At 46.7% G+C, this 19,146-nt stretch overlaps 1 protein-coding gene across 4 annotated transcripts in view; it reads left to right on the top strand.

Annotated features, from left to right (window-relative positions):
- Window positions 1-19,146, top strand: part of LOC142585013 (cytochrome b5 reductase 4) — a 394,784-nt gene that overhangs the window by 80,290 nt on the left and 295,348 nt on the right. For 2 of the 4 annotated variants that reach the window (XM_075695440.1, XM_075695434.1), the window contains exon 3: window positions 13,297-13,338. The exons of the other annotated variants lie outside the window; for them this stretch is intronic. The gene's annotated coding sequence lies outside the window, so the exon portion shown is untranslated. The remainder of the gene's footprint in view (window positions 1-13,296; window positions 13,339-19,146) is intronic. 4 annotated transcript variants of the gene reach the window in all.

The raw sequence follows: 19,146 nt of genomic DNA, 5'->3' as shown, positions 1-19,146 counted from the left end.
GAGTCCTAATTAATTAACCAACTTCTCAAATTTTATAATTAAATGAAAGTTCTCAATGAGAAAATTGTAGAGCAACATGAAAAACTCCTGGATGTGGCTTTCTGTTACTCGATGCATGCTCCATAGAAGCGTTTTTTGAGAGTGAAAGAAGCACGCGAATTCACGCCAAGTGCTTCGAGCGTGTAGTCTCGTGACAATTTTGCGTGTATTCGCGGGCTTGTTTCAGTTGAATTTACGAGGGAGCAGATAGAAGCGAAACTGACTACACAACACGGGGGAAGCCACTTACGCAAAAGGATTATATTGGTCGACAAGGCCGCCAGGAGAAGAACTCAGCTAAGGTACTTCGGTTTTTCTTTAGTTCAAGCCTGGAAAGAGAAGTGACTAGGGCAGGACCGAGACAGCATAGGTGAGAAAAGAAGTGGTGCGCTAGATGTCTGTGTAATTCTGCTTGACGAGAACGTAAAAATTGCGGAGTTTAAAGGAATGTAGTGCTACGTACCAGCTGTACTGCATGAGACCTAGACTACTCCATTCAGTAAGTCTAACGTTCATGAAGGTTTTGCGACTGAAATGGCAGTCCGAGGTTTGTTTGTGAGGTGAAAAAAAAAGCGGTGTTCGAAACAAGTTTACATCTCACCAATGGTCAATATCGCTATCATTATTGCAATGGTTTTGAGAAGATATGATTTAGTCCTGCAATAAGATGCAAACGTCATGGTGATTTGAATGTAAGAGGAAAGAAGGCAAGAAGGCAACGGTTCTCTTCGGTTTCTCCTTCCGGACTTCCCACGAGTGTCTGAGCAGCTGCATAAGCCAGTGCCCATTGAAAATAAGGAACTTGAGGAACAAAGGCACACGCGTTGCCATGACGACCAATGTAACCGAGTTCTATCTGAAGGAGTCGAGATGGAAAGGCGGCTCACGGAGAGAGTGCCATTCTTGGTTGTATATGATATAAAGGTATTCCAGCTAACGTTGGCTAAGCCGTTCAATGAAAAAAAAAAAGCATCAAAGAAATACGATTCCAGATGCGATTTCAAGACCAACGGTGTCCGGTCGTCGGTCCTCTGACGACCGAACGCCGGATACCTTATAGTTGTAACTTGCACAATGTTCTTCTATTATTCGTTTTTTTTTTTCGTTGGGAAGCTTTGCTAACGTTAGCCGGAACACACGGTATACGATTCCGGGATTTCTCTCGGTGTCTGGTCAGCTCTTCGAAACGAAATGGTTGTGCGCTCGAACATCAATCGGATTGGTAAGATTGAGAGCTTGGAGCGACCAACAGCAATCCCACTTTTTCTTGCGTGAGGCTTGTTGTTTGGCCGGGTTTCTTCCGTGTTAACCAGCAGAAACCTCCCCCCTCCCCCTCCCCTCAAACTTTAACCGGGAGCAGACCAGCGGATGTCGCCACCTTTCCGCAATCTCCTCCCTCCCTCTCCTCGATTGTTCGTGTCCGTCGCAATTTGATTTTTCTCCACGACACGCCGTGGTCTTAGATTTGAGGCGGTTTTCGTCTCTTCTTTTTTCACATCTGCGAATCGATCGGCGCAATCTTTGCTCTGGTTGTTGACTTTGCGGCGGTGACGGCGCACTTGGGCGGCGCTCAGCACTTTCGGGTTTATCTGTTCAATTTATCTCAGTCTGTACCGAACTTCCTGATCCTCCTGTTTGCTGTTACTTCTCTCCCACATTCTGTCTTATTTTATTCCATTATATTTCTTTAAATTTGTGTTATTCTTGCAGAAACAGTCATACAACGTATGTACTGATATATAGACGCTCCTTGGCTGCGACTAGCTGAGCTTTTTCTCCAACGTTTGTCAATAGGGCTCTTGCAATTTACACCTCAGCGCTCGGCTAAAACTTCTACTGTACTGTCGCATGCAAAAGTAACAGACGTCCCTAGCATTTTATACAACCGTGATTAGGCATCACTCGACGGAACAGTTAACATGGGTTCCTTAATGCCTAGCCACACCCCCGCAAAACACCCTCACGTATAGAACCAACGGCGACATCTTTCGTGACTGTGGCGTAAATTGCGGTAAAAACACGAAGGGGGATCTGTGTGTGTTGGAAAGAACGGCCCGATGACATGCAAGTTTTGCCTGCCAGTTCCGCCAACGGGTGCCATCTTTTCCTGGAGCGCCGCCGCAAACCTCTAGCCACGGCGTCACCTCGTCGCCATTGTAACTAAACGGCCTCGTCGTGATTGGGACTGAATAAGTTCAACGAAGCAGGCTTTGTGCCGCAACACGACACCGCGCGCCAACTGGGTCGGCCGCGAGCGGGGGAGTTGCCGCGGGAAGGTTGTCGGGGACCCCTTCCCACGCGCCGACCAAGACGCAGGACAATGGCTACCAGGGCGCGCCACCCGGGTCAGCTCCGAGTTCAACGAAGCCCCTCTGACGTCGGCTTCGGACCGTGCACCCGTGTGTGTGTGTGTGTGTGTGTAAGCCGTCCCGGGGAGAGGTGGCGTGTTTACAATGACTGGACCAACGTTTCCGTCCCCTTGGAATCAAGGGGGGACCGAGTGCTTATAAGCCGCTGTTGTGCGGATGCTCGACACACTTTCTTAAGCAGTCATGTTTGACTGATACACTCTCTCAAGCAGTCGTGTTAGACTGACGTACTTTCTCTCGCAGTCATGCTAGACTGATGAACTGCATGTAAATACTGTAAATAAACCCTTATTCCTCGTTCTCGATGAGAAGCTGTCCTTCCCTTCATCAACGTCCTCAGCGTGGATAAGTTGGACGATGGCATGGGCCAGCTACCTTCTAATTCATGCTGGACTCCAATCTTGACAACGGATCACGAGCGATGGGATTGAATCCCCAATCCTGGCAGTGTGTGTGTTTTGGTATATATGTGTGTAGGTAGTGGGGTGTGGATAGGAGGGGGGAAAGGAGGTGGTGGTGGAGGTCAGAGTTACTTTTACCTATGAGGGTACCTCTCCGAGACGTCTGTTGTTCTTTAATTGGGGAACAAATACGAATCGATCGATTATAGGTAGGAGTGCGAGGCGTTTCAATGTGCTTGTCGCTTGAGCCGATTGAAGCCTCCAATCCGGAATCGTCGCTTGCCACAACAGACAGGGGCCAGCGTGCGCGGATGTTACTTGCGCAACGTGATAATGATGATTACTATTGAGATACCCTTCAGAATGGGGCGGCGACAAATAGTCATCTAACTTACTTGAGATATTTAAGTATTACACTGCTCTATTTCAGTATAGCATTTTGCGTCTCCGTTCTTGATCTTTCCTCTCTTCATTAAAACCCCTGTTTCTATATTTTACGTTTATTTATGCCTGCAACGACTCCGGCTCCGTCAGTCTCTCCTTATTTTTCCCCACCTGTACTCTAAAGATCCCTTACTTATCTCAACGGCTGACAAGTTAATGCTTCCATCCGCTTTGAATCCCAGCGCTTTCGAGAAGGTGGACGTTTTCTCTTGTTGTGGCTGAGTCCACAACTTGGCATTCCATTACGATGTGCTAAGTCGTCTCCGGACTTTTGCTGCAGCAGACCCATGTTCGTCGGGTTGCACATATACGAATGCTTATCTTTTTTGTCTTCAGGCAGCCAGCATCTGCCTCGAATAGCAAGGCACTGCTGTTCCTGCTATCGTACAGATTCTTTCTCCCGATTTCTTTGTTACCCTATTTGTAAATCTCCGTGGACTTTTTCTCATCCGTCCTTTGCATCCAGTTTACCGTCTTTACTTCTCTCACTTCTAAGAGTGCAACAACAACTCATTTAGGCACACTCTCTCACTTTATTTTTGATGACTCCCGAATTATCTATTTACAATTTCAGCTGCTCTGTACTTGATAAAGGGAAAATTAGACATCCACCCAAACGTAGCTAAGTGCTACAAAGGAAACCGCTCCACCTTGCGAGTTTCCGCAGAACTAGCACGTCGAAATGCTCTGCACTTGGTTTCCAACTTTCTCCACTTGCGCCTCCATTCCGTGCTTTTGAGGTACAGGTATTCGCGCAACCGAGCTGCCCGTGGAATTTAATCCACGTTCCTCAGTATTTCTTCAAAACCAATTCCGCTCCGCGCTTCTCTGACTTCAAAGAGGCCCCAGCCATGTCACCCCTGCACTGCCGCCGTCAGCTGCTATCGCCTATGCGCAGGCGGCACCTGGTGGCGGCGCTAACGGCAACGTTAGACCGGCCACGCTATGCTAATGTGCCTTCGCAGGCGACGGTAGATAGGGGCGCCTGAAGACGAGGAAATGATGAATGCGCGAACGTCAGGAGGAGCTGGAGACACGGCGACCTTTGGAGCGATGGTCGCGGGTTTCTTTATTTGGCTGTCGTGCCTCGAAGGCGTTTGTTTTCTTTTTCTTTTTTTTGAAGAAGGGGGAGCTTCCGGCGACGGGATCTCTCCTCTCCATCGCTGTCCAGACGTTGTCGGTTGCTGCGTCAGTCGCTGTTACTTCAAAGAACGCTGACGTATAGCGCGGACCTGTTGTTCTTGGTCGTAAAAAAAAAAAAAATGCGCTATATTAAACAGTACGGTTTTCCGACGTAAACATGTGCGAATCGTTCGTTCTTGAAACCGACCTTATGTATAGCTGTCTGCTACAACTCTACAAGCGCTGCTACAAGCGCTGCATAGTGTTGTGGACGTGGATATTAGGTAGCGACCGCGGTCACTATATCAAGTTGTCGTCACAAATAAGCTTTAAAAAAGAATTTTTTGTTCACATTGCTTCGCGGCAGAGAAGCAACACAAAATGTGTTTAGAATGCATGGACATTTGCGCTGACTTTAGCGACTGACAAGTGGGTGGGTAGCTTGTGAAGTCCCTGAGGGTTCGTCGTTTTCGGGCTAATCTTCAGTGCATTCTTCGTCAGCCTGTCACATGACCCTCGGCGTGACTTTGTTCACCTGACGCAACGTGGTGCGAAAGTAGTTTCTCGGATAGACCAACGCTCTATGGCAAGCCGCCCTCCTGAGCGAGGCACCCGAAGACCAGGAGTGAGCCGTCCAGCGGGCCAGGGCCGTTGCCGAGGATCTCGAAAGATTTTCCTCGGGCGATGGACCCCTGGCAGCCTAGCCCCGGGCACCAACATCAATAACGGTTGGACAAATAAAGTTCATTCCTGCGACGGAGCCCAAAGACTAACAAGGGCACCCGGTGTGTAGATGGCCCTCAAGATGATGGGCGTTATACGGTTCGATAAGTTTTTGTTTTACGGAGTTTTTAAATATCGCCTGTGGCAGACAGAATAATTCTAGTCCTTGAGTGCTATTATTCAAAGCGGACATCGCTTACCCGAAAAGTCGAAACACATATTTAACCAACTAAGAAAAAAATCACTAACTACTGCTTAGTAATTACCACCCGCCGTGGTTGCTCAGTCGCTATGGTGTTAGGCTGCTGAGCACGAGGTCGCGGGATCGAATCCCGGCCATGGCGGCCGCATTTCGATGGGGGCGAAGTGCGAAAACAACCGTGTACTTAGATTTAGGTGCACGTTAAAGAACCCCAGGTGGTCAAAATTTCCGGAGTCCCCCACTACGGCGTGCCTCATAATCAGAAAGTGGTTTTGGCGCGTAAAACCCCATATATTATGCTTAGTAATTACCTCATGAAACAGATTGCAAATGACGGCTTGTAGCCGGTGATATCACAAGGCGTATCCTCTTTGAATGAATTTCCATGATTGCAACAGTTTGGAGATATTCGTTGCCAAAGTATGCGACTTTGACAGTGGGCGTTGCAGTTACTTTTGTGCGTCATTGCATAGAAAAGTGTTTCGCTAAAAAAAAAAAAAAGGAAGTTGAACAACATTGCACTTTTACTGCGAGTTTGATGGCGCGTATATCGAAACCCGTGCCAACTATCACCGGCTGCAATTCGAGAACTGCAATATCTGCCGTAAATTAATTAATTCAGAAGTTGCTTAGTAAATTTTCGTCGGTTATTTGGCAGTGTATTTAGATTTCTCCCACATGTCGGCCTCCTTGAATAATCCAGGTCAAAGGCTATAATTATGCTATTTAATGCAGATAATTAAAAAAAAACGTTGAAACTTAAAAGATGGTCAGCCAGTATAAGCGCTGCTGATTTTCTTGCGAGCCCGTAAATTATCGTCGTAAATTGGCCTCTTGAAACTTGAGCACGGATTCACGAGCGTTCTTCGACGTCGAACTTAGGCTATCAAGGAAAGAGCGCATCGAAAAAGTGTAGTGTGTAGTGTCACGACCGCACGAGATTCGTCTAACAGGGCAGAGATGAGAATTTGGTATATCAGGGATGTAATATATACCAAGTTCGCAAAGCAGTGCGGCGGGAGAGCATTCAGAAGGTGTGTTCATCTTGAATGTGGCTTTGCATGCGTTATCGATGATACATGCAGCGGCGGCTCGGTGACTAGGGCTTAGTGCTGCGGAGTTTGAGGTCGCGAGTTCTATTCTCGGTCACGGCGATCGCAGCGTTTCTATGGGAGCGACATGCAGGAGGCATTTGCGTGCTTAGTTTTATTTCCACAGCAACCCTGCAATGGCCCGAATGCAGTTTCGCATCAAGGAAAATTGCAACAAATTGCTTACCTTTATTTCAGGCCACAGAGAGTACTACACTTTTCCCGAGTCAAGTGTTGGAATGTTAACGATTGACCGTGCCTGTGTTATCGTTTCGTATTGTCGCGGTCGCTTCCCTTTCGGCGGTGCATGTAGGGCTCACGAACTTTTGTGGTGTCGGTGATGCAACAGGCAAAGAAATAGCGGATATATTTCATTTCTGAACCAAAGTACATTATACCGCAGAAGCTGTGAGTTCCATTTGAATTTCCTGCCGTCGATGCAGCAATCGTTTTCGACGGAGGCAACAGGTTTGTCACGCACGTCACTGGTGCATAAAGTGTAGCCACGAGAAGCTCGCGCGTATAGAACGAGTAAAGAGGACGCTTTAGCTCGGCCCCAACTCCGATGCCGCCTATTGAAATGCATGAAAAACGCAGAAACGCTTTTCTAAGGTAACCACCGAACCGATGTTAATCAAGTTTGCTGCATTTCAGAAAGAAAGTCAAATTCTAGTGACGGAAGCGGAATCTTCAATTAGGGCTAGAATTTTCTACTGGAATTTTCGAAAATTGGTATGTTTGAAAAAAATAGAAGCACGAAGTTTACAAATTTGTAGCTCTGCACCTAGAATAGATATCTCAATTATGTGAACTGCATTGATTAGAGCATCCAAAGGGGACAAATTTGATATGTCAATATTTGTTTATATGAATTTGTTACATTGTTTAAAATTGTTTTGCAAAAGTTGTATTCTCAATTTAGTGATATAATTGAGAGCGAAGTATCACAAACCAATTTCGTCTGCTTTAGATGTATTATTAGATGGAATTTACGGAATTGTGATATCATTTTTTCATTGATGAGGTAGAGTTGTAAACTTGATAGCTTCATATCCCGAAAGCTTGTGATATTTATCAATATTTATTAAAACATTGACTACGAAAGTCAAGAACTCACAGCAAACAGTCACTAGATTTTAACCTTTTATTTTAAATGCAGCAAACCTCATCAAAATTGGTGCAGTGGTTGCCGAGGGAAACGATTTCTCCTTTCCCATGTATTTAGATAGGAAGCCCCGAGCTAAAGTTTCCTCTTAACGTGTCATGGAATATCTATAAAACCGAACTGACAACGTCCATGCGTCGATGCACGAGCGAGTGCAGCATATGGGGTAGTGTATGCTGCCTGAAGCAATACCGTCATGTATGCTGGTAAATGCAAGTCGTCTGCCGTGACACAGCTCAAAAGAGGCCGATTTCTCTGCAACGGAACAGTGGCGCCACTTGTTACCGCGTAGCCTGTTTTGCTATGTTTTGCCGTAGCGCTAACAGGTAGCGGCACCGTCGTTCGGTTTCAGTGACATCGCAAGCTGCCTCTGCGTGCCCACAGGCTACGCCTTAGTCCCTCGAGAACTAATCAAGAAGATCGCTCAGATAACGCGTAAAGTTTGCTGCCGGGGCAAGATAAAGCGTATTGAAAGTCTACCGTACCGTTCGCGTCACGTCGAGGGGAGAAAATCGGTTCGAAACGGCTACGGCGTTCTGCCTGAAGCGGGCATGCGCAAGCAGGTCAGGCGCCGCCATATCAGGCGATGGCGTCATTTCCGGTGCACCCGTGCAGCGGAAGTCCGAGGGAGACTTCGAGAAAAACCGTTTATGCGGTGAAAGAAAAAGAAAGAATGGCGTCCGCACTTTCTTACGCTTTTTTTTTTTGGCTACTGTAATTGTTACTTTCCGATTTGCCCTTTGTTGCTCGTATTCGTTTGTGCTCCGTCCTAGGTGTACACGCAACCGTCTTTTGCTGCTGTTCCTTCCTTCCAACCTAATTGGCATGACATCCCAGCACTCTCCCTGTCAGTTTTGGCGTATGTGTCTTGGCGTCTGTTAGTTTCTCCTGGATTTACAATCTCACGATTTCGTAACCTTTACGGTTGCGTGAGTAAATGTCTGTCTCTTATCTGACATTCAGTGCTGGTATTTCCTTCCCCAGAAGCGTTACAGCTGTACTTTGGTCTCTTAAAACCCTTCTTTTCCGCACTTGTTCAAAAAAAAAAAAATAATAAAAAGAAGAAGAAGAACGGGAGCGTCTCAGTGCTATTTTTTTTATTACTGATACTGAGCGAAAGATGTGGGTGGGTCTGTGCGTAGCAGGTAAGAGCGTTGGAGGGTGGCGAAAGGGAGGGGAGAAGGCGTTCCCCACGCGAAAGAGAGCATTAACTTCCATGTTCTTTCTCTCCTCGGTTTTCTACATTCATCTTTGTTTTCTCGAGGGCGCTCCTCTATCACTCACGGGATGCTTTCTTATGCTGATTTTTTTCTTTTCCTTTTGCTCCTTATCTCGCTCCTCTCACAGTGAAAACCACCGCAGGAAAGGCGCTCCCCGTCGTCATCAATCACGGCTTCACAACGTCTGCTATATAAAGCGCGTATTATGAGGCGGAACTACAATACAAATAAAAAAAATGACGAAGAATACGGAAGGAGACGCCAGGGCAGAATACAGATGACAGGAGCTGCAGAGAAAGAGTGTGCCATGCTTTACTTCCTTTCTTCTTTTTTTTTTTCTTCTGCATCGTGTTGAGCTCTTCGTGCTGCACCATGGAGTTCATGAGTGCGCGCTGTGTCGTTCGGAAAGGAGAATTTCCCGTGCGTCCGCCAACTTCGAAGGAAGCTATAGAGGAAGATTAAATTGAGGCATATTACTCGACAGTGCTTTTGTCGTATCGAGGTGGATACCTTTACTGTGATGAAGGCCCGGTGAGCCATAAAGGTCGCTGAAACCAACGAGAGTGGCGACGCTGCCATGAAGTCACTTCACCAGTTCACCGTGACGTCATGGCTTTTCGCGGCGTTTACTCTGGTGTGTCGTTGGGGGCACTCTAACAGTCCTGCGAAAAATAGACCAGGTTCTCCAACTCGGGAGTAGTGGTGTAAATGCGCCAGCCAATTACATTCGGTCATTTCAGAGACTCCAGATTGGAGGCGAACTTAGAAGGAACGTGGAAGGGGAACGTTTTTTTCATTATCGGCAGCTCTTGGGGAACCATATATTGTAGCGCAGGGTCACAGAGAAAGAGGTGCGGCGGGGTTTTGTGAATTGAGGTTGTGTTTAAGAGGAAGCTTTAGCTCGGGTGGTCCTATCTAAATACATGTAAAAGGAGAACTCGTCTTTCTCGGCAACCACTTTACCTAATTTGGCGAGGCTTGTTGCATAAAAAAAAAAAAAAAAAAACTTAAAATGTAGTGACTTTTGGTTTCGAATTCATGATTTAGATCGTCAATATTTTATTAAAAATTGGCAAAAATCGAACATTTTCAGAAAACGAAACTATCAAGTTTACAACTCTGTAACTCAGCAATCAAAAATGTTATCACAATTATGGGAATTGCTTCTAACAGTGCATCTAAAGCGGACAAAATTGGTATGTTACACGTAGATACAAAAAATTTAGTAATATGGAAATGCAGCTTTTGCAGAACCCTTGTGCACAACGTAATGAGTTCACATAAGATATAAATTGAGATATTGAATTTGTCCGCTTTGAATGATCTCATCGGTGCCCTTTACAGAACCGTGATACCTGTTCTTGATGCAGAGCTATTTGTAAACTTCGTGCTTCTATTTTTTTCGAACTTTCGAATTTTTGAGAATTCTTTTAACAAATTTCAGTCTCTAAATCGAAATATCGCTTCCAGCAATCACTAGAATGTATTTTTCTCTCTCAAATGCAACAAATTTCATTAAAATCGGTCCAAGGGTTATCTCAGGAAAACGTTTTTGCGTTTTACAGGCATTTGAGTAAGCTGCGTCGGAGTTGGGCCCGAGCTAAAGCTTCCTCGTAATTCTTACGTTGTCACCTAATTGAGTTTATTGGTCAAGAAATACCGCAACGCCATTTAATTGATGCAAGAACGCGATTCCCCAAGCAAGTTTCGAAAGCCTTTCCTGGGCTAGAACGGCCCCGCGAATACGAGAAGATAACCCTGCTTTGGCATTTCTGACGTCACACTGACATACTGGCGCTGACGTTCCTGCGCGAAATCTGAAAAAAAAAAAGAATTAAAGAAATAAGAAAGAAAGAAATGCTACGCGAAGAATGAAGGAAGGAAACACCAGATTAAGGGAGTCGAACTCGAGCCATATGTGTGATAGCGACAAAGGTATGTTATAACCCGCTCGGAGTGATCCGGGGTGGAGTTAAATACATTAATTATGGAGTTTTACGTGCCAGAACCACGATTTGATTATGAGGCATGCTGTAGTGAGGGACTCCGTAATAATTTTGACCACCGGGGGTTCTTTAACGTGCGCATAAATCCAACTACACGGGGGTTTTTCGCCTTTCGCCCCCATCGAAATGCGGCCGCCGTGGCTGGTATTTGATGCTGCGATCACATGCTTAGCATGGGTGGACTTCACATTCTTCAATAATAATCAACATTTGCCTGCCCAAAGAATGAATACTGTGTTTTGAAAGAATACGTTACCAGTCTCAAATGACTTATAGTGTCGCTCTTTTGTAGCCCTGGTTGTGGTGTAGAAGCTGATGGCGGCACTGTGTTACCGTTAGATGGTTGCTATTGCGTTTGCGTCAAGAAACAAGCACAAGAATAAATCCATGAACAATAAGAAAAGAAAGTGCAGCTTTTTTCTGGCCTACAATCATGTGGAAAGAAAAAAAAATAACTGGTTTTAGTGACTGGTAATGTGAAGTCGCTTGGTTCGCATCAACTTGAACAGGTGCACTCACTATAACGAAGTCACGGCGTTCTCATTCTTCCTGTTTTATATTCACAGCGTTGATTCTAAGCATTTCTTAAAGGAACCAATTAAAACTCAATTTCCGACACCGGCAATACAACCCAGGCCTTCCAAATGAAAGCCAGGCAGCCTAGCCACTAGACCGTGCCGTATCGAGAGGTCGTGATTTGCTTTGATCTTGTCTTTGGCAGTGTTTCAGGTACGCAAGATGAATACTTCCACATACGTATTGGGCAATGAGAGTTGCTTCGGTTGAAGCCTGTGTTTTAAGTTTGACCACCTGAGAATCGATTTTCGTCTTTCGCCGGTTATCAGCACAAGGGACGTTTTCGCTTTTGTTTCCCGTCTCCGCCATCGGGGCAGTCGAACCCGTAACATCGCGGCCACAAGTAGTGTGTCATAGCCGTTTCATCATTCATCATTTAAGAACGCAGACGCAAAACGATGTACTCGTAACACCGGAGAGAGGCTTGGCACAAATTTAATTTGGAACCCAAGGTAGTTGAGGATACAGCTGTTCAGTGATATCGCGATACTTTATTAAGCAGTTCGACACAATAAAGAAAGTTAGCTGCTTGCTTAGAATAATTGATATCATGCGCATAAGTTGCGTATACGATGATAGGATAGGCCTGTGTACATTACGTTAGATAATGATGCTTCAATACATCGTGAAAACTTCTTAAGCGCAACGAATGTTGTGAGTGAAATAAGCGCCTTGTCTCGCTCTTCTTTCGTATATCGCCTTTCGTTGCACTTAAAAGCTTTCAAGATGCAAATCAACCAACTTGCCCGGATGACCATTTTGTTTCGGCAGTATAGGCACAAATACTCACCAAAATAGTACCTGAAAAAGGAAGGAAGCAAGAACATTGCGTTTCGATTCAGGGAGTCGAAACCGAGCCACACGTGCGAGAGCTATAAATTTATCTTAACAGACTCGGGTGGACCCGGGAACTACCCGGGCCGGGGTCTTTAAGCGCAGGAACATGCGAGGACACGATTCCAACTCGAAGGCCAGTACTTTGAGGGGAAGGCAAGAATTTGCCGTTCGTACAATTTCTTGAAATGAAACAACGATGTGATTGAATAAATCTGATAACATTGTGCTTGGCGGTTTTCCACTGAGAAACATGGCAAATGTGATGCGGTGCGTAGACACTGTCAAGATACCCTCGTTATGGACTAACTATAGACGTCTTTAAGGACTCACGTTTTTCTTATTTTATTTTTCCTTTGTACGCACGTCAAGTAGGGCATTTTGGGAGAAGCTTTGCTGTGCTTCTTCGAATATTTTTCCAATGTACAGTTTGACTTCTTGTAGGATGTCAAAGGTAGCGGCGGGTGCGCGAACTTGATAACGAAGGCTTTGCTATGCGGTGCGCTGTGTTAATTGCGAGCGCGTGTTTGTTTAAGACAGTCTCTCCTTGTTTGTTTATTTCATTCTTCCATGCATTAGTTTAGAGTCATTTCCGTGTTTTGCCTTGAGAAGGCGATTTACCTCAACGATTTATTCCCGGGCTGTAAGGTCACTCTAGAATACTCAAACAAATGCTAGAAGGCATAAAATTAGAACAAATTGTAATTTACGACAGACCGCTTAATTACGCGAGAGACTAGGATTTGATCACGTACTGAATTTCAGTTATGCGGTATAATGTCCGTGCTTGCTCCAGTCGCATAGGCGACTTCCTGAAAGGTAAGCTGGTGATGGCTCTGGCTTCTGAAGAAACCGCATTCGCGCGGAAACGCAAGTTCCACACGCGTTTACTGTCGCCGTCGACGCTGTTCTTGTCAGTGCGGAGGCGTGTGAGCGTTATTGCCTCAGCAAAGCATGCAGCACGAAAACCTTGAAATTGTTGGGAATCGACTCATACGCGACTTGACTAAATCACTGTGCTCTGTTACTGGTGTTGCATATCCCTGTGTATTCGCTTACGGTGTTGTTTAACCTATCGCGCGCTTTTTCTGCTTTCTTTTACAGGTAGGTGCACAGACCATATGTTCCTTACTACTTGACCTGCCCGTGAGTCTCGCTTCATTTCGACTGCAAGATTTCGCTTTTCTTTGCTTTTTTTAGCGTCGCCGAAGGGCTTCCGCAACCACTATACTAACCTCAAAAGCACCTGACTTGCTTTTTGATAGTTCGTGTGATGGCACATGATATGTACACAAGAAAGGTGAGATGGGCCACACGGAGCTAACTGCAATCGTACCTTCTTGACGGCCTTGAAACACGTGGAGGGTATGCTTTGCCGCTATCCCTTAATGACAGGTATCACCCTAATGGCCAACGTATCGGTTTTATTAGATGTTTAATCAGGCTCACACCCTTGACGCGCCATCACGAAGTACCTGGGGAAAACCAGTTGAACACACCTCCGGTAGCTTGCGCGTCGGGCGTTATGTTTACAGGTGCCTTGCGATGAAGCTTTCCATAGTGACAGCTGCGCCAGACACACATAGCCTGGTGAGCGGCGGTAGCAAAATTGAATGGACGCGTTCTCCATTTGCCGTGGCAACCTGCGAAGGCTTATCACGGAGCAAGGCTGTTCGAGATCTGAAAACGTCGAAACGTGCATGCTCAGCATCACGGGACGGAGAGGAGGTGAAGGGGGGGAGGGAGAAGAATGAAATAATGAAGCAAGGGAGAGGGCGGTCGATGAGAGAGAGAGAAAACTTTCGAAACCAAAATCAAATTGTATTAATACATATAAAGGTAAAACAAAATACGATATACAGGAGGTGGTCCTGGAGTTATACTGAGTTGGGACACGGTGTACCCGAAAGGCAAAGTAAACTTAGTTACATAGCAACAACAGAAAAAAAGGAGAGGAAAATATTAGTTAGACTTATGTTTAATGGAAGAAAGGTGGAGAGGTCCACTATAGGAATGCCTACCAAACATCGCGCATATTATACGATTGAGTTCCAACAAGAAGTCTATTGAGGACAATAAAAAGTTAATAGAAACTGAAGATAGCGCCTGTAACGAGTTTTGTACCCGCCTTTGGTCCGCTGCTCTTCCCTGGGAAAAGGAATCTTGGGTTAACACATATTATTTGTAGAGGAATGTTTTCGATCGAAAGGGAAGCCATATTGTGTAATACTTATTTTTGTCCGTCCCGCCGAGTGACCGACCTCGGCTCTAGAGGAGACGCGGCTTCCTTCCAACCACTGAGTAAGAGCAATACAGAATGGGAAAATGAAAGGAATCGTTACGTAACACGCGCCAAGAAGCGCGAGCACTTCTCAGCATCAGCTCGGCAAAGCTGGTGGTACATTACACTCACACGGGTGACCAAGCTGGGGTCGTTCTTCTTCGGAATAGTGTCTCCGTTTCTTCACTACCTTAGCGGCGCCTACGCGCGTTGCGCATAGTGACCGGAATCACTGTTCACTCTCTCGCATCACTTGAACGAGCGAGTGTTCTCTGTTTGTGTTCAGCACACTGTCCCCAACCAGCTGCACCCCGTCATGGGGTGTAGCCTGTGGTCCGCCACTTTTGCTTCAGTACGTGTGCTTTAGTACTTGGTGTCGCTGATGCACTTTTACAGTGAAATCAGATGGTTGAGGAAATTGCAGTGTCAACCAAAGGGAAAGCCTTAAGCGGCGCTCAGAACAGCTTGTAGATTGGTTGGCGATTACGACGACATAACGCTCGTGCTCTTTGTGCGTCATCCTTGGGCGTCTCCTGGCGAAGCTGCCGCAACCCCGTTTCTAAAGCGCGTGGCATCTACAGGGAGACTGCGAGGGTGAATTTTCCACCGCCATCTAATCGCAATAATATCTTAACTGTAAAATAACCGCACGCAAAACAGAGCCCCAGAAAGCGCCGACACGTACAGTTCTGTATACTGGTAGGCCATCTTGTATGTAGTATGAACATCGGAGAAGCACGTTGTTACACGAATATATAATACGAACACGGCCATGTGCGAGCACACGTGCGCAGAAAATAAAGCCAATATTTCGCTGTTGTTGAGGGCTTAGACGAAATGCACGCGTAAACACACTAACACGTGGTCCCATCAGTATACGGGAATATAATAAATTATTTAACTGTGGAATAATAATAATTTGTATGCAAAGTCCATCCGAGCATGACGATTTGTGCTACTAAACACATTCAACTGCTAAAGAAGACAGTTTGTTAAAGCTACAGACTACTTTCTTTACCGTGTTTCAAGGGTGAAGATTCCTAGCGAATGTACAAGCTTCGAGCACGGGCTTGCTTCGGTTTGGCACTTACATCAGCAACTAAACTAGGTTGTGAAGAATGTTAATTAACACAATGCTGCAGACTAACTTCATTTGTGATGTGATTTGCTTGATTCGCAGTAATTTCCGCCGCTGAAGTAATCTGGCCCAAATAGCATGAATAGGGTTATCTGTCGTGCGAGGTTTAAAGTTCTGTAAAGCGTCCAACAAAAGAAAGAAAGCAGAAGGAAAAGAAGAAAAGAAAAAGGAAAAAAAAAAGAAAACGAGAAAGTAGTAATTGCTTGCGACGGTGCCTCGTCGCGGATGAAGCGCACCGGAAATTGAGCTGCCGCTCCTGACGCGATCCTCAATGGGAGTGAGCACTCTCCAGTCCTTTGCTTTGCAAAGAAGGCCACCTCCTACGCGATTGCGTACATGTTTAATGTGCTATGACGCAACGTCGTGCCCGGCAGAGAAGACGAACTTTTTCCTCCGTTTGTGCAGCTCGCGCGGCTGTTTCCCTCTTACCCGACGGGTTGGCGATGGCACCTCTCGCGCCATGATGATGTTGATGATGATGTGTGTGCTAATGAACCCTTTGTAACGGGTGGACTGAGCATTAGTGTCCTAGCCGAGAGACAGGGAGAAAAAAAAGCAAAAGAAAACACTCCACGGCCGCTGAGCGCCACCTACACAAGCGGGGATGACGCGGACTAGAGTGTCGTCATGCAGTGAAAATTACTTCTACTTCAGTGGTTATGACGTTGCGCTGCTGAGCTCGAGGTCGCGGCTTCGATTGTCCGCCGTAGCGGCCGCGTTTCGAAGTGGGGGGGGGGGTGAAATGCAAGAGCACCTTTGTACTCATTAGATTTAGGTGCGGGTTCGAGAACTCCTCAGATGGTCAGAATTAATCCGGAGTCCTTCACTATGGCTACAAAGTCGGAGCCGTCCACCAATATCTATAAACTCCGCTGTAAGCTTAACTCGAAGCCCATAGTGGCGTCTTTCAGGTGGGGCTCGAGCAAGATTTGTGTTGCAGATGCTTTAGCACATCATTTATCGCTAATCTAATTACCGCACTACTTTAAGTTTTACTAATTAAATTTTACGAATGTAGATCCCCATGGCAAGCAACAATGGTGAACCGGCTCTTCTAATTTTTCTTGATTGAGAGCGTTGTTCAGGCATTACGGGGTTAAATGCGAGTGATGCTTGAGTGATGTGTTAGCAGTGCGAGAGCGTGCTAGTGAACACGTATAATTATTTATTTGGCATTCTTTGCTTTAATTAAATCTGCGTCAGCACTACTCAATACCTTTTGCATCGGTAGCGTCCGAGATAAGTGTAGATCCTTGGCCGGCTCGTGTAAAAATACGAGGTGGGAAGATATTTCACCGTGCAAAGCTTGAAGTAGCAACATCTCTATCGCTATGACCTACCCTATACGTAGCATACTCTATATGTAACATACCATACATGTAGCATATACGTGTTGTAGTATTCGGGGGTCGTGGCCTAGGAGTCTGGCGTCACACAGCAGGTCGCTGCCATGCCTACGCCGCCGGTGCGTATCGTAGCGGGCAGCAGGCGTCGTGCCTGGCGGTCCTTCAGAGCGGGGACGCCCCACCAGGGACATGCAGTTGTCACGCTTCATGTTCACGCCTCATCGTTCACTTCGCTTCGAGACAGCAACGTCGCCCTCCATACCGCCACGAAGTGGCCAATTATCGATGAAAAGGTCCTTCCCGGGGGAAAGCATCGGCGACAGGTGGTTGCCTCCCATTGTGACGCGTTGGAGACAGGTGCCCCACGTACACGAGTAGCTCATGGAGGACAGCACCCGAGCAGCAAGCTGGCGACCACTGAGGGGCGATGGGGGCGGGGAACGATTCGGCGTTGAGATTGGCCTGTGAATTCCCTCAACGAGGGAAAGAGGGGAGAAAACCGCATAAAAGGCGGATCCGGACGGCTGTGAGGGGGCGATGCGCAGACATGCATGGCTGGGAGACGCTCGGACATGCATAGGGAGATGCGAAAGACGCTACCATAGTGTGCTCCGATAGTTGGAGCCGTGTTGTAAAACTGGATCATGTACCTTTTTTGAATATAATCATTATTTTTCCATTCTCGGCAACGTCGCTCGGGACCCTTCTTTCTCCCGGCACCTTGCCCGGCACCATCCATAGAACCTTCGGTGGCCGCACGTACCCCCGAGTTTCACAACAGTGGCTGACAGCTTATGGGATTGGTCGGCGTTGGCCACATCGGTGTGGTGTGTGCTATGTGTTTGCTTCTCGTTTCGCCAGACTAGTTAGCGCAGGCAGTCGGCAATGATGTTCGGTGTTGTTAGTCATTTTGTCTCGTAGACCAAGAATTGAGTGTCTCTTGGGCTAAATTGCTAGTGGAGAAGAAACCCAGGGTGCATGGTGAGCATGGGTGAGTTTAAAATCCAAGAACTCCTCTAAATTCATGAGCAGATGGGCATTTTGGTTGGCCGTGCGAAATGCAAAAGGCAGAAACGGGAGCTTTCGAAGAATAAGGAGAGGAGTTGGGAGGAGGCCGGTGAGGCCATGAAAATTATTTCGTAAAGAAAGAGCGCTGAGAGATTCTGCAGTCTCCTGACGGTAGCGATAAGGACGGGCTAGCTAGTGCCTAATGTTTGCTCTTCATGTCGCCAGAACTCTGGTACAAGAAAGCAGTTGCTAGGAGAGTATGGGGGTTTTCTGGTGGGCACTGTTTTGGAAATTAACCTTCTTGAAGTAAGCAATTTCAGTTTTAAGGAAGAGTGAATTTTAAAGGCAAACACATTCGCTATGGAGAAATTCGAAGTGCAGGACCTCATACTAATTTGCGAGGAATTAGGCTTTTCCGTCGGCTCCGCAAAAACGAAAGCAGCAATTCTCGAAGTCATGAGGGTAGAACAAGTGACGGTCGAGGAAGCTGACGAGGCTTGGGAAACCATTGTTGAAAGAAAACAAAAGGCAGAGGAGTGCGAGAGGCGAGAGCAGGAGGCAGCGCAACGACACGCTCTTAGCATGGAAGAGCTTGAGCGCAAAAGTCAGATACCTAGGTGGCAGACATCGCGACGCCAGCTCCACACTTTCGAGGCAAACGAGGATATGGTTAATTTTCTCGCCGGTTCTGAAAGTATGTGTGAGAAAGAGGGTGTCTGCCGGTAGTTGTGGACCGAGAGATTACCAGCGCTAATCCCATTGAGTGTCGCTAAGTGTTTCATGAACTGCTTGTCCGAGGAGAAAGCGCGAGATTACGATAGGGCTAAGAAGGCTTTGTTCAAACACTTCGGTCTGGAATTTCGTGCCGACTTCGAAGGCCAAAAAGAGAGAGTGGCAGAACTCGCCGAGGATTGCTGCACCCATCGATGTTTCCGCACTGCGCAGCGACAACCAGGGAGAAGCGGCAAAGCGCGATTTGGTTCCGGGAAGCCAGAGGGTAAGAAGGCTTTCCGTGGGAACTTTAAACCGGAGACTTCGAATTCTCCCGGCACGCCTCAGGAGAAAGACGGTCACGCACCAAAAGTAGCGCAAGAAAAGAAGGCGGCCGCTGACAGTGCACGCGCGTTGGAGGCGCGGGAAGAGAGTTTGTTATAACTGAGGAGGAAAAGGTCACATGACCA

The sequence above is a fragment of the Dermacentor variabilis genome, chromosome 6 (assembly GCF_050947875.1).
Source record: "Dermacentor variabilis isolate Ectoservices chromosome 6, ASM5094787v1, whole genome shotgun sequence".
In the NCBI taxonomy this organism is placed as follows: Eukaryota; Metazoa; Arthropoda; class Arachnida; order Ixodida; family Ixodidae; genus Dermacentor; species Dermacentor variabilis.
Note: the sequence above shows the minus strand (reverse complement) of the source record. Positions and strands in the feature narration are given on the sequence as shown.